General features: G+C 41.7%; 1 protein-coding gene across 1 annotated transcript in view; it reads left to right on the forward strand.

The window, feature by feature from the left end:
- Positions 1-22,948, forward strand: part of ST7 (suppression of tumorigenicity 7) — a 228,206-nt gene that overhangs the window by 39,980 nt on the left and 165,278 nt on the right.

Here is a 22,948-nt window from a genome sequence, read left to right on the forward strand (position 1 = left end):
CCTGCACAGACTCTTCTCCCCACACAGCAATGAGATCCACCACCTCCTGTGCAGACCAGGCTGGAGCGCATTTGGGGCGTGTAGTCTCCATGATCAGCTGTGCTCAAGCTGGCATGCTCCCAATGCTGATCAAACAGGAAATGGGAAATCAAAATTTCCTGGGGCTTTAGCAGGGGAGGGGCTGTTTCCTGTGTACGTGGTTGCAATGCAGCAGAGTTGAAAATGATCTTTTGAGTAGTCACAGATGAGCATTGTGGGACACCACCTGGAAGCCAATTAAGTCGAATTACACAGTGCTGCATCTGCATTACCTTACAGTTGACCCATGAAATTAAATTAAGTGCTATGCCTCTCACAGAGGTGGATTACAGAAGTCGACATTAGAGGCGACTTAGGTCAGCATAAAGGACCCAGTATTGTAGACACATACATTAACAGGTCGACTTAAGGTGGCTTCCTTCTACCTAACTTATTAGTGTAGACCAGGCTTTAGACATTGCTTGGGAATTGGAAAAGGGTCTCCTTAACTTTGAATTTTAACAGGCAAATAAGTATGAAAGGATTTGAGTTCTATGACCTCATTCTGAAACCAGTCTCTTCCACATAATCTCAATGGGATGCTGAACTATATTTTGATAGTGCCACGAAATTTGATGTGCTTCTAGATTTCAAAATCTTATGGTGTCGGGGCTAACATTTCAAATGTTTCCACTAATACTGGGAGTGTTTCACCCATAACAATAAGATCTTGATTGAGCTTTACAATTTTGATCATGTAAATAATAGGTCTGACATATGTAGGTTCACTGTGAAACTCAAAATATATAAAAAGAAAAGGAGTACTTGTGGCACCTTAGAGACTAATAAATTTATTTGAACATAAGCTTTCATGAGCTATAGCTCACTTCATCGGATGCATTCAGTGGAAAATACAGTGGGGAGATTTATGTACATAGAGAACATGAAACAACGGGCGTTACCATACAAACTGTAACGAGAGTGATCACTTAAGGTGAGCTATTACCAGCAGGGGAAAAAACCTTTTGTAGTGGTAATCAAGGTGGGCCATTTCCAGCAGTTGACAAGAACGTCTGAGGAACAGTGGGGAGGGGGTGGCGGGTGGAGGAATAAACAGGGGGAAATAGTTTTACTTTGTGTAATGACCCATACACTCCCAGTCTTTATTCAAGCCTAAGTTAATTGTATCTAGTTTGCAAATTAATAGCAATTCAGCAGTCTCTTGTTGGAGTCTGTTTTTGAAGTTTTTTTGTTGAAGAATTGCAACTTTTAGGTCTGTAATCGAGTGACCAAAGAGACTAAAGTGTTCTCCGACTGGTTTTTGAACGTTATAATTTTGACGTCTGATTTGTGTCCATTTATTCTTTTACGTAGAGACTGTCCAGTTTGACCAATGTACATGGCAGAGGGGCATTGCTGGCACATGATAGCATATATCACATTGGTAGATGTGCAGGTAAACGAGCCTCTGATAGTGTGGCTGAGGTGATTAGGTCCTATGATGGTGTTCCCTGACTAGATATATGGACACAGTTGGCAATGGGCTTTGTTGCAAGGATAGGTTCCTGAGTTAGTGGTTCTGTTGTGTGGTGTGTGGTTGCTGGTGAGTATTTGGTTCAGATTGGGGGGGCTGTCTGTAAGCAAGGACTGGCCTGTCTCCCAAGATCTGTGAGAGTGATGGGTTGTCCTTCAGGATAGGTTGTAGATCCTTGATGATGCGTTAGAGAGGCTTTAGTTGGGGGCTGAAGGTGATGGCTAGTGGCGTTCTGTTATTTTCTTTGTTGGGCCTGTCCTGTAGTAGGTGACTTCTGGGTACTCTTCTGGCTCTGTCAATCTGTTTCTTCACTTCAGCAGGTGGGTATTGTAGTTGTAAGAATGCTTGACAGAGATCTTGTAGGTGTTCGTCTCTGTCTGAGGGGTTGGAGCAAATACGGTTATATCGTATAGCTTGGCTGTAGACAATGGATCGTATGGTGTGGTCTGGATGAAAGTTGGAGGCATGTAGGTAGGAATAGCGGTCAGTAGGTTTCCGGTATAGTGTGGTGATTATGTGACCATCGCTTATTAGCACTGTAGTGTCAGGAAGTGGATCTCTTGTGTGGATTGGCCCAGGTTGACGTTGATGGTGGGATGGAAATTGTTGAAATCATGGTGTCCTCAGACGTTCTTGTCAACTGCTGGAAATGGCCCACCTTGATTATCACTACAAAAGGTTTCCCCCCCCCCCCCCGCTCTCCTGCTGGTAATAGCCACCATAAGTGATCGCTCTCGTTACAATGTGTATGGTAACACCCATTGTTTCATGTTCTCTATGTATATAAATCTCCCCACTGTATTTTCCACTGAATGCATCCGATGAAGTGAGCTGTAGCTCACGAAAGCTTATGCTCAAATAAATTTGTTAGTCTCTAAGGTGCCACAAGTACTCCTTTTTCTTTTTGCGAATACAGACTAACACAGCTGCTACTCTGAAACCTGTCAAAATATATAGTTTGCTATGAAACCAGTTGTTTGATTTTTTTCAGCTTTGTTTCCTAGTTGTTTAAGGGCCTCATGACGGTGAGACATGAGCCACTGAAAACATAATTTATTTTTTAAAAGTCCTTTTTTCTTAAGATAAAACTATACCAAAGCTATGTACATTTATTAGAGACAGCATGAACTGTGGGGGACAAAGGTGCAACCAAGAATTTATGTGCCGGGTAACAGAGGTCACTACAAAATGTGAAAGGGGGCTAAAAATCTATCTTTGTACACATATTAATAGAATATTACACAATTAAGGTACCGGGGTGTGAGTGCAAGGTGTTGATCACGTTCTCTACCACGGTGGGCCAACTGTGATGCACTGCCAGTAGTGCTAATCAAGTGAGCTGATTTTCTCTGGTACTTGAACATGTATACCTCTTAATTCTCTAGAGAGTGCTGAAAGATCTGTCCGGTGTAGTAGTTCATAAGGCAGCGTAGCCACAATTCTCGGTGGACGGGGAATAATAAGATAAATTCTGGCATTGCAGGGCCCCAGTGTTTTGATTGCATTTGGTGGCATTTCTTCTACTGGAATATTTGCTCATTGTAGGTGCCATCTGTCTTCAGCAGCAACCACAGCAGGCTATGCCACATCTGACAGATACATGCACAATGACACAAAATGATTGTCACCATCTTCATCACTTCTGTAAAATTAGGTAATACTTTGTGGTCCTAATTCCTGTGAATATATTCTTTAACAAAGCCCATTTGCAAGTTAAGAACACTACCCCATAAAACACACTATGTAATTGTGTATTTGAACTAATTCCATTATTGATTTGTCAGAAGAGTCATCCAGGTATTTAGGCAACAGACACCAATGTTTTCTGCTTCTCTCACATAAATCTGCAATATGGTTGGTCAATTCAGCAATCACAAAGTTTTCAGCTATCACAAAGTTGAGATATTGCACAAAGATTAATTGTCAGTAGAAATCTTCTGGGTTTCCTGTAGAGTAGTTGCTGTGATGTCTCTGTCCACCAGCTCACCTTGGAGTCGTTCTAGGAATGTTCAGCTGTTCACAGATGTTAACTGATTTGCTAAAGATGAATCTAAACATGGTTTCATGGTCGTCTTGTTGGTTTTTTTTTTAATACACTGAGAACTTTGTTCACCAACTGATAAGCAGCAAAAATGTCCAGATTTGATTGCTATAGTACTTTGGACATGGACAGGACAACACTGAAATAATTTCCATGACCATAATAAATTGAATGCTGCTCATGGCATAGAACAATGTTTGCACTTGAGTGCAGCCTTCTTATGTGCCATGATTTGTATTACCTGTTGGGCATCAGTAACACCTGGAAGTAGTTCCACACATACAACTGCACCATCATGGCGCTTCACCCACTGGGTTTCACAAATGAGCTTGAGTCTCAAGTGGACCACAGCTGGAGTTACCTTTTGATTGTCTTGTTCAAAATATCTATTGCTAAGCAGATGGGGGGTGGAGAGTAAGTTTACTGCATTGTGCCAAGAGTGCTGCAGATTATCGGAAATTGTCTGATCAGCAAATTTAAGACATGATCACAGCAATGTGTGTACATAGGTAGTGGGTATTTCTCTGACCTTTGCTTGAACACCATGGTAAATGCCACGCATCATACTTGCTGTTACCTAGGTTTATCTGAATCTAGAGCTATGGTAACTAATCTCTGTTTTCCAGGCAGTGTCAGGAAATAAATCAGTGGGGGACACACCACCACCATCTGATAAATGATTGGTACATGCAAGAGTATTTCTTCTCAAAAATCCTTGTTTTTACTGAATACAAAGCACATATCAAAATATAGTAATAGTCTAGAACAGGTCGGCAACCTTTCAGAAGTGGTGTGCTGAGTCTTCTTTTATTCACTTTAATTTAAGGTTTCGCATGCCAGTAATACATTTTAACGTTTTTTAGAAGGTCTCTCTCAAAATGTCTATATAACTAAACTATTGTTGTATGTAAAGTAAACAAGGTTTTCAAAATGTTTAAGAAGCTTCATTTAAAATTAAATTAAAATGCTGATCTTACATCGCTGGCCCGCTCAGCCCGCTGCCAGCCTGGGGTTCCGTTCACCTAGGCCGGCAGTAGGCTGAGCGGGGCCTGCGGTCATGACCCCGGCTCGCAAGGGGCCGGCAGCCAGAACCCCAGACTGGCAGCAGGCTGAGCGGGGCTGGAAGCTGGGATGCCAGACCAGCAGTGGGCTGAGTGGCTTAGCCCACTGTTGGTCTGGGGTTCCGTCCGCCGGCTTCTGCCAGCCAGGGTCCTGGCTGCCGGCCCCGTGCAGCCTGCTGCCAGTCTGGGATCCTGGCCCTGCCCACACACAGCCCTCTACCCCGACTCCTGCACCCTCCTCACATGCCCCCAGCCTCCCCCCACACCCCATGCCCTGACTCCTGCACCCTCCTCACATGCCCCCAGCCCTGACTCCTGCACCCCCGCCACGACCCCAGCCCTGACTCCAGCATTCCACACACATACCCAGCCCCCCCATGCCCTGACTCTTGCACCCCCCACATTCCCACCCCCACCCTGAGCACCAAACGGGAGGTCCTGCATCCCCCACACATTCCCACTGCACCCCCAAACCAAATGGGAGCTGCCCAGGTAAGCACTCCACACCCAAACCTCCTGCCCCAACCCTGAGCCTCCTCGCTCATTCTAGCTCCTGGCCATACCCTACATCCCAACCCCCAACCTGCTCCTTCACCCCCAGCCCTGTGCTCAGTGCACTCCCACCCTCAGCTCAGTGCAGAGAGAAAGGAAGAGAATGGGCTAGAACCAGGGAGAAGGTAGGTACCCAGAGCGGCTCACGGCAGAGGGCTGGAGGGGATATGCCCTGATTCCACCCCCCGTCCCCAAGGCTCCGTCTCTGCCTCCTCCTCGGAGCAGCGAGCGCTTTCTGCTTCTCCCTCTCCCTCACAAGGGCCATCAGCTGATGGGGGGCAGGGAGGGAGAGAAGATGGGGCAGGAGCCCAGCACTCTGCGGGAAGAGGTGGGGGAGAGGAAGACCGCCTGCCCGGCAGCAGCAGCCAGTAGGACCAAGCTTCTTCACCCTGCCCCCATGGGGGGGAGGGGCGCGGGGAAGAGCGGGCTGGGGTGAGCAGGATTTTTAATGGAACGCTGCTACCTGCCGGGGTCCCTGTCTGGGTTTGGCAGTGGTCTGAGCGGGGCCGGCAGCTGGGACCCGGCAGGCAGCAGCGTGCCGTCCTTGGCATGTGTGACATAAGTTGCCGACCCCTGGTCTAGAACACCCCAGAAAATAGGTACCCAAAGTCAGAAGTGGTACCGAGTGCCAGCAGAAGGGTTCCGGTGGCTAGCCTTCCTCCTAGCTGCTGGGGAGGTAGCGCTCAGACTCTAAGCTTGCAGAAATCCTCTCAAAAGAACTTTTCCCAGGCTTCTCCAAAGTACCCTCTCTAACTAATCTTTTTTTATAAGTAATTCAAAACAAAGTATAACTCAAAGTAGCTTCTAATAGGCTGACCATTTCCCTAGCAACAGCAAAGAACTCATAATATCTACTTATCAGTAAAGCAACTCTAGCAAGAAACTTACAGGCACACAAACCAAGGTCAGCTACCCACCCTCCCTTTTTGTTCTTATGAATCTGTAACACTGCAACTGTGCAGTTGTTTTTGTCTGCCTAAGCAAGGCCAAATTCTTTCTCACTATATGGTGTCGTCGCTCCCAGTTTATGGTGACTAAGTGCACAAGATGAGTTATGCTCTGGGTTATATCAAGTCCAGTTCTCTCATAACCTGTCCACAGAGAAATTCCAAACTGAGTCCAGGTTTTGCTAGCTCCTGAAGAATTACAGAAGCTAAACCGGAGCTAGTTGTATCATCAACATATATGTAGGTTAGAAAAACGTGAACTAGGATATCGTAGCAAACAGCATACAGAGATACTCAGCTGTTTCTTTTGGGATCTGGTGGTCGTTTCATCAACATGCACCGGAAAGATCTCAGCTCTCAAAACTTTAGCAATAATTTATTGTCAAATTTGATGGGCACATAGCAGCTATTATTTTATTTGGAATATTTATTTAATCTTCCAGCTCATGTATGACATATTTCTGGGGGCACTACAGAAATACAGTACAAATTAATAATAATCAGTTTATCAAATTTTGAATTCCAGTTTGTTTTGTGAACCCCATTTATGATTGTAAATTTCATGTGGATTAGAGCATCCATTTGGTAGCAAAGACTTAAATGCTTGACACATAAGAGACAACATCTGAGAAGCTGTGACAGAGTGATTATAGGTTATAAACATTCCCTATTGGAATAATAGGATTTCTACCAGCAGCATCATTGACTTTGAATATTTATCTATGCAAAAGCCAGACTGAAGCCTGGAATTTCCCCAGTGGAAGTACATGAGCAAGATGAACAGAAAGTGCTCTAAAAAGCGGTTCTTTTCTAAGCAATGGAGGCCATTCCACTGCCAGAAGCAAGAAAGCCAGGCCAGAAGGCAGGAAGGACTGCCAGTCCGAAGGAATGTGACCAAACCCAGAACTTGCAGAAGGGATGAGATCAGACTGGGAGGAATTGCATTCAGGAATGTTTGTTGTTTTCCATGGATCTGTAACTCTAGTGATATTTAAGAGTAAAGGTATTTGTGGTTAAGAAATTCCTTTGCTAAGCCTGTCTTTGTTTTATTGCCGTGTTGTTTCTGAAGGGTGTAACTATTGTGACAGGGTCGGGCCAGATGGCTACAGGAGAGTAATAGAAGGCAGATATATTAGCCCCAGGTTAAGTAGGTCCCTTTTCCCTGGGTAAGGTAACAGGGAAGATTCCAGAACAATCAGGAACCTTCTGGAGACAATTAAGACAGACAGACAGGCTGATTAGAACACCTGCAGCCAATCAAGAAGCTGTTAGAATCAATTAAGGTAGGCTAATCAGGGAACCTGGGTTTAAAAAGGAGCTCACTTCAGTTTGTGGTGCGCGTCTGAGGAGTGGGGAGCAAGAGGCACTAGGAGCTGAGAGTGAGAACATGGACTGTTGGAGAGCTGAGGAGTACAATCATTATCAGACACCAAGAGGAAGATCCTATGGTGAGAATAAAGAAGGTGTTGGGAGGAGGCCATGGGGAAGTAGCCCAGGGAGTTGTAGCTGTCGCACAGCTGTTCCAGGAGGCACTCTAGATAGCTGCATTCCACAAGGCCCTGGGCTGGAACCCGGAGTAGAGGGCAGGCCCGGGTTCCCCCCAAACCTCCCAACTCCTGATCAGACAGAGGAGTCGACGACCAGGACTGTGGGTTCAGAAAAACGGCCGTGAGGGCTGCTGTGAAGCTTCAAGGCGAGCAAATCCGCCAATAAGCGCAAGACCCACCAAGGTAGAGGAGGAACTTGTCACACTATGAAACCAGAGCTCCCACAACCAGGTGGACTCTGGAGGGACTGTATTGAAGCAACTGAAGGCTCTGAGGGCTATAATACGAATTCTGGGGTCCAGGTGGTTGGACTTCATAGTCCCACAGCTCCAAAAGTGTGTCAGACACAGGATCTGCACCTGGGAGTGAGCCTGAGAAACTCGGAGCTAGGAACCGTGACTATTCACTATCTAGACCTAGGGGGCTCCTTAGAAGCACATGAAATTCAATTGGTCAGATGCAATCACAACAGATTGGTGTCTATACATAGAGCAGGACTGGAGCCAGGTTATGACAGTTTCAGCCATCCATAGGAACCTTATGTTTTCTTTGGACCATGGTGTTCCAAATGATAAGACCCTGGCTCTTTTGTGTTTTCTGGTTATAGAAGAGTCTAATTATTAGGAGTTAAAATAGGATTTATAATGGAATCTCTTTGCAATCTTAACTACGGAGCTATCACCATACAATTTTATATTATCTAATATCCTACTACACCTCTACCCCAATATAACACGGTTCTTGGGAGCCAAAAAATCTTACCGTGTTATAGGTAAGATTCATACAGCACATACTGTATGAATGTGTTTTGACTGGGAAGGAACAGTATTTACTTTAAGCAGGGTACAGTTTGTAAAAACGTAGGCTCTAATCTAGGCTAGAACAGGAGACGCATTCCAGGCCCAATATTCACTCTGTGGGTAATCCTATTCATTCCCTTCAATGGAACTGCTCACAATGGGAAGCACTAGGCTGGGTAGCAAGTGTTTGCAGGACCAGTCTCATAGCTTATAAAGCTATCGGACATGGTCTGATCCTGTCCTGCCTTGCCAAGCCCATTTTAGAAACTGGTATAGCTGAAACTCTATTTTAACATCATTTGGAGACTGTGTTTAAAGGTTAACACAGGTTGGACCACAGTCCGTTTTTTGTTTTGAATACCACTATCACATATTGCCTGTATTTAACTGTGATGCTACAACATCTGGAAATTCACTGAACTGTTCTTTGTGATTTATTCTGTTACATCTGTTCTGAATGGTCTCTAACCTGCCCTCATTGTAGTAAATGGCAAAATTCCCATTGGCTTAACACCATAGAGGATCAGGGCCAACGTGAGCATGTGAGTATAACCTGCCCTCATTGTAGTAAATGGCAAAATTCCCATTGGCTTAACACCATAGAGGATCAGGGCCAACGTGAGCATGTGAGTATAATTTTTTCCCCTGAGGTAGGAGAGCTTATGAATGTAGGGTCCCTTTTAAAAATCTTTTTGATTTTTGTTATTGTATTGCAGTCACAAACAGTAACATAACCTAATTATAATTTTGGCATAGTGTCTGCTCCCATTTGTTTTTATCATATAATTACAAAATACACAGCATAAAAACCAATACAAATAAAAAATCATGACACGCAATTAATAAAAGCAAGGCCACAATCTAATAAAAAGAGAAAACAACATAATAAAGTCCATATGTCATTTGTAATAAAAATTAGGATTTTTCTTAAGCTGAATTTAATAATAAATTACATTTAGAATATGTAGCATCTTATTTCCTTCAAGATTCGTAAGTACTATACAGACATGGGTTCACTCACCCACCTCTACACTATTGTAGCCCCTTCTGGGATGTATTGCAGCAGCCTTTTTGTAATAGAACACAATAGTGTAAGAGAGGAAGTAAAGAATAACTTCAGCTGAAACTCCTTGTGCATGTTCATGGATTATTTCAAAAGATCTTGACTTTATAAAAGCTTATTGGACCAACTTCTAAAGATATTCCCTTACTTACCTTGTCTCTCTCACATTCTGTGACCAATACGCTATAATACTGCAAACAAATTTTTGCTGACTCTTCAAGAATAGACAGTTACTTCTTCCCTTCTCCAACGTAGAAGAGGACACCCATACCTCTGTTAATAATGCTGTGAAAACAAAAAATGAGCAAGGCCACTTACATTATCACATTTGCTATGTTATTTAGCATTTTAACTACAATAAATGTGATGGGCATTTAGGAATTAAATTGCAGCATTTATAAAGTCATAGATTTTTCTCTCCTCTCCGTCCAGTCAGACTCTCATGGGAATAGCCCTCATTTGGGACAATTGAGTAAATAAGCCTTATTTGTGTGACAAACAGGCCCACTGGAATCAATGAGAATACTGTTGAAAGTAAGGTGAGCAGGATTTGGCCCCTGACCCTCTCCTTTTAGACTTCATAGATTTTTAAGTCCTGAAAAGGCTGTTGTTATCACACTGACCACAAAATTTAACCCAGTTAAAGGGTCTAGCCAGCAACTTGTGAGTGAAGTACAGCGTATCTTTTAGAAAGATGCCCAATTTTTTAATGGTGCTTGTAACGGGGTCGCCTGTTGCCAGGTGCTACTCTGTGTTTCCATAGCACCTGCTCTCTCTGCTCCCTCTCTTCAAGACCTTTTAGGACTGTTGTATAGTCTTTTTCAGGGTTATCACTAGTCATTGCCCGAAACTGGGACAGTAGCCGAAAGTAATTCAAAATAGTCCTCCGTGTCCCAAACACCAGGTCTGTCATAGCATCCCCCACATTGCATATCCATCTCCTATGCTCCTACTGTTCATGGAGCCTTTATTCCATCCAGCTGAAGCCTAGCATTCTAGCTCTGGCTTCCTTCCCCCTTCAGCACTCTCCCCATTCTGAGAGGAAAGGTGGCATAAATACTACTCTCTTTCCAAGAGCTCCTTCCAATTGGCCGAGAGAGAGCAGTCTCTACCCTATGCTACAGGCTTCTGACACTGGGTCATTTAAAGTGACAGTGTTCTGGGATCTTCCCATCCCACAGCTAACACATGGGGCCACCTCCCCTCTAGCATGTGTTCATAGCTTCTGGAATGGGGTCCTCAGGCCCCCATCCTTAGTCTTAAAGGCCAGTATACCTGGCTATAGTGCTACTTGTAAATACTAGAAAATATTACAATATAAAGAGATTAATTAGAACTTTACCATAAGTTTTGAAGTCAAGAGTAAAGGACATTTACTGATTGAAAACCACTCCATTGAATTCAGTTCCTATTCTCCTTTCTATCACATTTCCTGCAGAAAGCTTGATAAATGATGGAAATGATGACTAAGACAGAGCACCAGTTTTAAGATCTATTATACTCCCAGGCATCAGTTCAAAAATAAATTGTGTGTTGAGAAAAATGTAGGATATGTTTCAATTTCAAAACAAAGTTGGGGGTGGGGTGGGAGAATTCTGGGCTTGAACTGAAAAGGAATAGCAGAGAGGGATGATAGGAGAGGGTAGTTCATAGAAAACTAAAAGGACACAGACTTGGTTGCAGTGATATAATTTGACCTGCTTTCTTTATTCCTACATCTCCCCAAAGTATATCTTTTTGAAGTCTATGTAACTATATTTATTATAAGAAAAGGGAGGTTAGAAAATGCTATGTATGAGCAGTATGGCTGAATGAATGTTTGAGGAACTTTTCATTTCCTGATGATTTGTGTTCTTATTTTAACAGGGCAGACTCAATGTGGCATTAACATAGTTATTTTGTGTTTTTTCTACTTTGTGAGACTGAGCTAATGACGTTTTACTGAGGATGGGGAGGAGGAGAATCAGAGTTTGAAGTTTACCTTGTAAGTGTGTCAAGTGAACGGTGTAGTAGGAAATTTCAGTATGAGCATCTTTCTCTCTTTTGTGGTCACTGTCACCCAGGCCCTTATTATTCTAATCCCTTGTGCCTTGTATGAATCGAATATGAATGATCTCTCTGATGTACCATAGAAGCCCGTTTCTGAGCCCTGCGGCATCCAATGGAAGACCACGGGTGACACTTTCAAAAGCTCTTAGGATTAAGTTTCATTTTCAAAAGTAATTTAGGCACTAAGCAGCCTATCAGAATTAGGATCCTAAGTGCCTATGTCATTATGAAAAATGGGATTTAGGCTCCTGAGTCACGTAGACGATCTTGAAAATGTTACCGTAGTTCATTAAATTAGTCAATATGTAAAGACATAAACTTGAAATGAAGTTACAACCTATACTCTTAAAACAGTAAGAATAAAACAATAAGTGGATCATACATCCACATCAGGATGATTAGGAAGAAAGTAGATCTACTGCGTCCAGAGTATATTATGGAGTTGTGCTGGTTATGGTTGTTATCAGACTTTGCCCAGTGGGACGTCAACCCCTTTCTGTGCATGAAGTGGTTGATTCTTTTAATTTATATAGTACCACTGATACGTATAGCATTTTAAAGACATAGCAGAGATGGGGCTCCTTGTTCCAAAGATCTGTGGGCCCAGTTCTATGAGTTGCTGACCAGTGTAAACAATAGGAAGGGAATACAGCTGTTGGGACAGTGACATTGTTTGCCAAGTAAAACAGATTGTGACATATAAGATGACGTGACTTGATTCATATTCTACTTGTTTGTTATGATGTTCTTGCTGTTTTACCTTTTAAAAAAAAATAGTCCAGTGCCCCAGCACTAGTAGATAGTGATGGAAAGCTAGCTGAAATAAGCGAGCTTTGAACAGTGTTTTAAGCCTACCCCAGCCAAGAATAAAATACTGTGAAATGATGCATGGGGAAATGAGATGGGATTTTCAGCAATGCTGACTCTGTAATATGCTCTGCCTAAGGTGGTGAATAGGTTAGGGCACTGGCCTGGGGTGTGGGAGGCCCAGCTTCACATCCTTGCTCTGACTAGTTCAAAGCAGGGTTTTTTATCCCAGATCACTCCAAATCGGGCAGAGCAGGGACTTAAGTCTGGATCTCCTAGGTGAGTGGTCTATCCACCACGTTATAGTCTCTCTCTCTCTCTCTTGAACAGAATTTCTACCCTGGACCTTAGAAATGTTTCCAATGAAGTGTCATCAAAATTGGAGTGTTTCTGTGAAATGTTTTGATTTAGATGAAATGGCATTTTTTAATGGAAAAATGTTCCGCTGGAAAATTTCTCACCAGCTCTAGCGGTGATGTTGTGTGCAAGAGATATAATGGGATATAGCTACCAGAATTATTATTTTAAAACTTGATAAAGTAGACTGGAGAAATAGTTTCATTCTATCTGTGCTGTGCAGATTACTGGTTTGCTGCTCGAATGACAAAATATGCACTGAGTTTACTGTAAGAAAAAGAATCATTATCTGCATAAGGATGTTGTGCTAAGAGACAAATATTCATTAAAAAAACATGTAGAGAAAAACCGTGCCAGTTGAGCTAAGCAGAGATAAGCAGTAATACAGCATGCGCTTTGTCACATGTTGAGAAACTTGCTCTAAAATACACATATGTTGTGGAACTGCTTCATTTAAACCTTGGTGGGGCTGGCAGGACTCCGAACAAACATCACCACATTCTCTTCCCGTCACAAACACTCAGTAATCTATTTGATGTTCTTTTATTTTGTCAAATACATTGTTGAGGTAGGTTTCAGAGTAGCAGCCGTGTTAGTCTGTATTCGCAAAAAGAAAAGGAGTACTTGTGGCACCTTAGAGACTAACAAATTTGTTAGTCTCTAAGGTGCCACAAGTACTCCTTTTCTTATTGTTGAGGTACAAACATTTATTCTTATTTGACTTACCTCTGGGCTCGTGAAAGGGAGACGTGCTGGATTTAGCAAGGGATAACTAGCTTCCCCATACAGCTCAGTCCAGACCTGCAATGGTCTGTAGCTATTGGAGGCGCTCTTGAATAACTGAACCACTGTATTACATTAAGATATGGACAAACGGATGAGACTGTTAAATTCACTTTTTCTTGTTAGATGATCTTAGAGAGTTAGATCCCAGATCTTCAGAGGTGTTAGACTAGTGTGTTGCTTCACTGTACCACTCAGTTCACTGGGTATTAAGAATGAGGAGTAGTAGCGTTTCTTTTATTTGGCATAAATAAAACCTGACACCTGCAGGTTTCTTCTTCTTGTTCCTCTTTTATAAATATCTTGCATCAAATGTTTCCAGGTAGCGTTACTGAAATCTGTTTATGCCTCTTCTGATGTCTTTGCCTTTCAATTGTCAGTTTTGCATCACTTGTGGTTGTAAAATTACCCAGGAACAGTATAAAACAAAGAACCAAATACACTGCTCCAAAAACTGCAGTGTAACAGTGAATTAAACAAGTTGGATCTTTAATTGCTGTTGGTAGGCTGATTGTTCTGTTTTTAACATGATCACGGTAGTGGTGAAGCTTTGTTTTAAACTCACAGCTTGCAGCCTAATTAATAATGCAATATGTCAACAGCCATGGCAAGAGAACATAATTTTGCTTTCTGGCCCCTTTATCCCCCTTTGACTAGAAATGAGCTCTAGCTTTGATGCCAGGTACCGTTTGGGAGCTGATCTTCACAGACTTAAGAACTTGTTCAGCTCGAGATTTTCAGCTCGAGTAGCCCATCTCTACTTTTATCTTTGATTTCATATATTTGTTACATGTTAAACATGTAAATATTATTCTATTAGACTCCAACTGAAAAGATGGCTCGTTGTTTTCCTATTAACATAATGAGTTTTGGAACTTGAGCTGCAGCATAGCTAACAAATAATGAGCAAAAAGGTGTTTGTTTCTGCATACAAGATAGCTGCCTATAGAATTGCAGCACACTTATTGTGACAGCCATTTTTATGGGTCAGAGTTAGAGTATTTTTGTATATTTTTGATATTACAATGCAACAGTGTTCCTTGCAGAGAGTTTCTCCTTTACTGTGGGAAAATTCCTCCGACGCCCAGGCAATGACAGCTTCTCATAAAAAGAAGTTTTTGTGATGTTCTCGTTCTATTCAGGATATAGTAATACAAATAATAACAAAAGCATAGCACTATCTTATTCCGTTAGCCACCTTCCATGTGCACACACTTTTCTCTAGTCCATTTACTGCAATGTAGTCTGTGACTTTATGGTAGCCTGTGTTTTGATTACTAGTGTCCTTACTGAGGCTCCTGCTTCTCAAATTGCAGTTCCAGTTATGCTTTCACAGTCAAATGAAGACTTAGAAGGCACTTGTATTGCAAATGCTAGAAAAGCCCTAACACCTGCTATGAGGCAATGGCCCACCTATGGCAGAACCATGATGTATCATTTGGGCCACAGCCACACAACAGTCCACCAATATTTGGGTCTTTCACTATCAGCATGGATCCTGAAACAATATTGGTACTGAGGTGATGCAACTGGCAATGCTCTCCTGTCATGAATTGTGGAATTAATTTGTCATAATCAGAAAATTTTATTATAGAAAACACATACAACTATAAATACAGACAAAAAGTCTTCCACACAGCTTGAGTTGCAGCATTATTTCCCAGGTTTACAGGGACCACACCTAGCTCTACAGCACAGAGATATCTACTGGGTGAATATGATATTACAAGTAAACCAACAGTTATTGTGACAACCGCAAGCAAAAATGCCAGCAAGTATGCAGCACATGCCCATTCAATGTGGCATTTTGTGTGTCAGCAAGTGGCATTATCAGTGAACATTAATGTTGCCTTTCAACAGATGTTACTATCCATACTCTTACTCTTATTTTTATGTTAGTTTAAAACAAATTGCAAATATCTCTTTATTTTTGGTATTTTTAAGGCATCACCTTGTTAACTAATTTAAATGAAAATTAACCCAAGCCTACAAATGGAAATGCAACGTGATGAGGAATAGAGTTAGTTTGCTAGTCAAAGGAGTTAGTTTGCTAGTCAAATACAAATACATGTATGCCTCCCAAATCACTTCTTTGATACAGAGTCAAGGTTTGATTGTGTAGTTAGGGCACAACTGGACTCGTATGGAAATTAGTTGGAGTTAGACTGGGAATCTGAACAGTGAATTATACATTAAAAATCAGGAAAAGTTCTTGTGTTCACAACTGAACACCTATGATCACTTTGCTTATTGACGTACTCAGCTCTCCTATTTGGGGCCTTTCCTGTTATAAGTAGGGCTGTCGATTAATTGCAGTTAACTCATGCAATTAACTCAAAAAAGTAGTCCCGTTTAAAAAATTAATCATGATTAATCGCACTGTTAAACAATAGAATACCAATTGAAATTTATTAAATATTTTGGATGTTTCTTCTACATTTTCATATATATTGTATTCTGTGTTGTAATTGAAATCAAAGTGTATATTATTTTTTATTACAAATTTGTGCTGTAAAGATGCTAACAAAAGAAATAGTATTTTTCAATTCCCCTCATACAAGTACTGTAGTGCAATTTCTTTGTTGTGAAAGAGCAATTTACAAATGTAGATTTTTTTTTTTGTTACATAACTACACTCAAAAACAAAACAATGTAAAACTTCAGAGCCTACAAGTCCACTTAGTCCTACTTCTTGTTCAGCCAATCGCTAAGATAAACACATTTATGTTTACATTTACAGGAGACAATGCTGCCCTCTTCTTATTTACAGTGTCACCAGAAAATGAGAAGAGGCATTTGCATGGCACTTTTCTAGCCGGCATTACAAGGTATTTACATACCAGATATACTTAAAATTCATATGCTCCTTCATGCTTCGGCCACCATTCCAGAAGACATGCTTCCATGTTGGTGACACTTGTTTAAAAAAAATGCGTTAATTAAATTTGTGACTGAATTGCTTGGGAGAGAATTGTATGTCCCCTGCTCTGTTTTACCTGCATTCTGTCATACATTTCATGTTATAGCAGTCTCGGATGATGACCCAGCACATGTTGTTCATTTTAAGAACACTTTCACAGCAGATTTGACAAAATGCAAAGAAGGTACCAATGTGAGATTTCTAAAGATAGCTACAGCACTCAACCCAAGGTTTAAGAATCTGAAGTGCCTTCCAAAATCTGAGAGGGATGAGGTAAGGAGCATGCTTTCAGAAGTTTTAAAAGAGCAACACTCTGATGCAGAAACTACAGAACCCGAACAACCAAAAAAGAAAATCAACCTTCTGCTGGTGGCATCTGACTCAGATGATGAAAATAAACATGTCAGTCCACACTGCTTTGGATTATCATCGAGCAGAACCCATCATCAGCGTGGACACGTGTCTCCTGGAATGGTGGTTGAAGCATGAAGGCACATATGAATCTTTAGCGCATCTGAAACATAAAAATTTTGCGACACCGGCTACAACAGTGCCATGAGAATGCCTGTTCTCACTGTCAGATGACATTGTAAACAAGAAGCAGGCAGCATTATCTCCTGCAAATGTAAACAAACTTGTTTGTCTGAGCAATTGGCTGAACAAGAAATAGGACTGAGTAGACTTACAGGTTCTAAAGCTTTACATTGTTTTATTTTTGAGTGCAGTTATTTTTTGTACATAATTCTACATTTGTAAGTTCAACTTTCATGATAAAGAGATTGCATTACAGTACTTGAATTAGGTGAATTGAAAAATACTATGTTTTCTTACAGTGCAAATATTTGTAATCAAAATAAATATAAAGTGAGCACTGTACACTTTGTATTCTGTGTTGTAATTGAAATCAATATACTTGAAAATGTGAAAACATTCAAAAATATTTAAATAAATGGTATTCTATTATTGTTTAACAGTGCGATTAATAGCGATTAGTTTTTTTAATTGCTTGACAGCCCTAGTTATAAATAATCAGTTTTGAACAGGTCTTTCCCCTCTGAGTTCAGCCAAAGTACATAAAGTAGCATAAAGAAGATTACAAGAAGGCAGGAGTCCATTTGTACTAAGTAGAGACAAAATCAGAAGCATGTGCATTACCATGCTGGATCAGACGTGACTCGCCTAATGCTCTGTTTCCACTAGGGACCAGTACCAGATGTGTCAGAGGAAGGTGCAATAATAATCCCTGTGATTACTTCAAGAAAATTTGAAGAAAAAAATATTGTGAAGGTTCTCTGAGAGAGTTAAACCATTTTGTGACAATATATTTACTTTCCATGTTGTTTTACTGTCATTTCCATTAGTTTAATATAGGATTGAAAATCTGTTGAACCAGAAGAACAGTTGTGTTAATCTTTTCTTCGGAGGTTGGCTATGCAGAAATCAAGCAACACAGATATCCAGCATGGCTTTCCTGCTATCTGCCTTTCCATGGTGGTGATGCATAGTGGGTGCAGGTCCAAATCAGATGTAGAAATGGTGAATGACCCCTGATGCTTGGGCTTTGTTTTGGACCAAGCCCATGGGCAAATCCTATTCAGCCATGGTCAAATAGTATCAAATGCTGCTCAGTTATAGCCAGACGGCTAAAGTAAGTAAAAAGGGTCATTTGGCTTCAAGGTGTTATTAAACAGTGTCTTTAATTAACTCGGGACTGAAATTTATTACGGAGTGCTATCAGAAAGACACAAAAAGGGTTTCTGTTTATAGGGCAGAAGTATAATAGCCCCATAATCTGATTGTGGTGACTCTCCAGATGCACATGACCTGCTATAAATGGATACCTGTTCTGCTAGTTGATGAGATAGCTTTAAGCAAACAAATAATTTGTATCAGAGGAGCTGTAAATCCCTATGGCCTGCTGTGATTAAGGGGATATATGTCTGCCCTGCTTAAATTCATGGTAAGCAAGAAAGGGGAGACTTCAAAGAGTGGGGGAGGGCTTCTCTGTTGTGAAAGAGTTTTGCTGAGTTGTCGTGGTTTGTGTATGGCTGTCTCTGATCAGAGCATGAACTCTTTTGGCATCTACACAAATAGATTGTAAACAGCCTGGGCTATCCCTTAAACAGTGTAAGCAATCAATACTAAGATTGCTCTGTGTTTTGGGAGAATGGTGTCTTTGCCTTTTTTCCCTTTCTCTTGCTCGGTTTCCTAGTCTCATTTATTTTTTCCCCTTTTCCATTCTTAACTACATGCTGTCTTGTAGGCTTGATTTTAAAACACCAAGCAAGGTGTCTGCAGTGCACTTAAACAGAAAGACTATACTTATTGAGAATAACATACCAGGAACTTTTTTATGAACTAAAGTACATTACAAAGGATTGCAAAGGCCTGGCATTGTTCCTGGAGGAAGGATGAGCATGAGAAGACCCAAACTGCTAACTAGACTTGTGGCTCCTAGCACATGTGAAAGCTGCTGACTAGCTTGATGGTCATGAAAAAGAGGAGAGGAGGAAAAAAAAAGATCCACAACCAAAGATGGAATTTATCTAAGTGTTCCTCCTCTTATTCTTCTCTTCTTTCTTCATATGTTTATCTGTTCCTTTGTCCCAGAATTAATTGTAATACAATAGGACCTCAGAGTTAAGGAACCTCGGGAATGGAGGTTGTTCGTAATTCTGAACAAAGCGTTATGGGATGCTCCTCAGGGTTAACTGCTCGGAGTGGAAGGCTCACAGCTGCACCGGCAAACTTCAGCGTCTTCACCTCCTACCTGTAAGTGGCTGCCCGATGAGTGGGAGTGTGCACAGGCAGCTGGTTCTAGCCCCCCAGCTGCCCTCCGATGAGTGAGGACCCTGGGGCACTACAGTGTCAGAGGGCACATGGTGCAGGTTGTGGCCCTTTAAAACTGAGCTGCTCCTGCAGAGTGCAGCATGCAGGCAGGAGCCTGGGCTCCAGCAGCTCATGGCCCAGGCCAGGTTCCAGCAGGAGCTCAGGAAATTTCTTTCCTGGGGGGGCAGGGAGTGGGAACTGCGCACCTGGTTTACAAGCTGCAGACCCCAGCACTGCTTCTGCTCTGCCTGCTCAGGGGCTCCCAGTTGTGCCTGTGAAACTCAGCATCTTCACTTCCTACCTGTAAGTGGCTGCCTCCCCTGTGATAGACAGGAGACAGACAGGCAGCCCAGATGTGCCTGTCTTTAAGATGCAATACAGGCACTGGACAGTATTTGCTGCTGCTTTTTTTGTCTCCGCTGCTGCCTGATTGCTTACTTCGGTTGACCGGTCAGTCCGTAACTCTGGTATTTGTATCTTTGAGGTTCTACTGCAGTGATAAACAATCTAAATGAAAGAGTTTCTCTAATTAAATTGTGAAGTGTCTACATGTTTTCAGTCTCTCTGACTGGGAAAAGAAATAAAGTTCAACATCAAAATAAACTGTGTTTAGAGTATACTAAAAGCCAGTGACTGTATGATCCAATTTTTTATCTAGTAAAATACCACCAATTAACTGGAAGTCCTCAGAACTTAAATGAAGAGATGTTTAGTGGGCCTGAGGAGAGAAGGCTACTGAAAATAAAGCCAAAACGTGCACTTTCTCAGTTTCTTTTACCGCTTTTAGATGCCAGGAACTCCCTGAGAGTTGTCTAGAGTACTTCCAAAATAAAATTGGGTCGAGTCTTATTAAGTATATCTTTATCTTTTCCCTTGTCAGTACACTTTCTCCTAGCATGACTAATTCTCCTAGGTTTCCGTGCTATCCCCTAAGGGACAGATTTTCAAAAGCACCTAAGGGATTGAGGATCACAGATCCTATTGAAAGTCAATGAGACTTATGCTCTTAGATCTCTTAGGTGCTTTTGGGAAATCTCCCTCTTATTTCTTATTTATTCATATTGGGTCTTGTAAATAATGAAAATAAATGTCATGACACTAATCTTCTTTAACTGAAACAAATATTAAGGCACATCAGACTTGTTGAGTCTCTTGGAGATAGGTTACCATAGAAAATCCATTACAAATGGCACTGTGATGCTCACATTCGCTGGAAAGAAACAGGGCTTTGATTCTGCAATGCTGATGGATCCCCACATTGGTGTCAGCAGAACAGCATATGGACAAAAGGGTCTCCTGCACTGATCAGATTGCAGAATTGGGGCCCATGAAAATGTGGGGCCCAGTGTTTGTGTCACAGTACCAAAGCCCCAGGCGAACCCCTTCTTTCCTGAGAAAAGCTAGGAAGATTGCACACTTGTGGTGTCCAATTAAGATTTCAGGCTGTCTCATGTAGTCTGACACAGAATGGATTGAGGCATCTGAAAACAAAGGCTCTCGCACTACAGAAATGTTTGTTCTCTGAAAGACTTTAAAATATATTTTAAAAGCCCTAAGTACCTCACTATACATATTTTAGCAGCATGCCCTCTTAGATTAAGAAAACTGTTTCCATTTTTCCCCATATATATGATGAAATCATTGCTATTTGTACTAATAGGTATGATACTCCTTTTATATTTACTTAGACTGAGAATTAATTTGAATTTAATCTGTCTCAACAAAAAATGTTTTCTTACCATACACAGTTTGTTCATGGATCAGACAATGTGATTAATGTGGGTTTATTATTATTATTTATTTTTATTTTATTATTTTAATTCTTTTTATGTATCGGATAGACTATTCTAAGTCAGCCTTTCTCCGTTATTGGTCCTTGGATTGGCACTGCTCCCTGAGATCTCCCTGACAGAGTTTAGGAAGGCAGCAAGTTGGTCCCTGGTATCAAAAAGGTTGAAAAAAGCTGTTCTAAGTCACTTTGCTAACTTTTCTTTTTATATTTTAAAATTTATACTTTTTAGAGCTTTGTGGGGATAGGGGCTGTCTTTGTGCTGTCAGTTTGTAGAGTTCTTAGTAGGGTTGGGTCATAAACTCTGTTTGAGATCCTTACGTGCTATCATAATAGATGTAATAATAATTTGTTCTTTTTAATGTAATATCACAGTTGGTTGCTTGTTTTAGTCGCTGTCTTTATGTGTCTGATACTGCAAAGGTATTGGGCACCCCATGTTCAAGTTTTTTTGTTGAAGAATTGCAACTTTTAGGTCTGTAACTGAGTGTCCAGGGAGGTTGAAGTGTTCTCTGACTGGTTTTTGAACATTTTAATTCTTGACGTCTGATTTATGTCCATTTATTCTTTTGTGGAGAGATTGTCTGGTTTGGCCAATGTACATGGCAGAGGGGCATTGCTGGCACATGATGGCATATATCACATTGGTAGATGTGCAAATGAATGAGCCTCTGATAGTGTGGCTGATGTGATTAGACCCTATGATCGTGTCCCCTGAATAGATATGCGGACACAGTTGGCAACGGGCTTTGTTGCAAGGATAGGTTCCTGGATTAGTGTTTTTGTTGTGTGGTGTATGGTTGCTGGTGAGCATTGGATTCAGTTTGGGCGCTGTCTATAAGCAAGGACTGGCCTGTCTCCCAAGATCTGTGAGAGTGATGGGTCGTCCTTCAGGATAGGTTGTAGATCCTTGATGATGCGTTGGAGAGGTTTTAGTTGGGGGCTGAAGGTGATGGTTAGTGGCGTTCTGTTATTTTCTTTGTTGGGCCTGTCCTGTAATAGGTGACTTCTGGGTACTTTTCTGGCTCTGTCAATCTGTTTCTTCACTTCAGCAGGTGGGTATTGTAGTTGTAAGAATGCTTGATAGAGATCTTGTAGGTGTTTGTCTCTGTCTGAGGGGTTGGAGCAAATGCGGTTGTATCATAGAGCTTGGCTGTAGACAATGGATCATGTGGTGTGATCTGGATGAAAGGTGTAGGCATGTAGGTAAGCATAGCGGTCAGTAGGTTTCCGGTATAGGGTGGTGTTTATGTGACCATCGTTTATTAGCACTGTAGTGTCCAGAAAGTGGATCTCTTGTGTGGACTGGTCCAGGCTGAGGTTGATGGTGGGATGGAAATTGTTGAAATCATGGTGGAATTCCTCAAGAGCTTCTTTTCCATGGGTCCAGATGATGAAGATGTCATCAATGTAGGGCAAGTAGAGACGGGGCATTAGAGGACGAGAGCTGAGGAAGCGTTGTTGTAAGTCAGCCATAAAAATGTTGGCATACTGTGGGGCTATGCGGGTACCCATAGCAGTGCCGCTGATTTGAAGGTATACATTGTCCCTAAATGTGAAATAGTTATGGGTGAGGACAAAGTCACAAAGTTCAGCCACCAGGTTAGCCGTGACATTATCGGGGATTCTGTTCCTGACGGCTTGTAGTCCATCTTTGTGTGGAATGTTGGTGTAGAGGGCTTCTACATCCATAATGGCCAGGATGGTGTTTTCAGGAAGATCACCGATGGATTGTAGTTTCCTCAGGAAGTCAGTGGTGTCTTGAAGATAGCTGGGAGTGCTGGTAACATAGGGCCTGGGGAGGGAGTCTACATAGCTAGACAATCCTGCTGTCAGGGTGCCAATGCCTGA

This window comes from Dermochelys coriacea, chromosome 1 (genome assembly GCF_009764565.3).
Source record: "Dermochelys coriacea isolate rDerCor1 chromosome 1, rDerCor1.pri.v4, whole genome shotgun sequence".
NCBI classification, from domain to species: Eukaryota; Metazoa; Chordata; order Testudines; family Dermochelyidae; genus Dermochelys; species Dermochelys coriacea.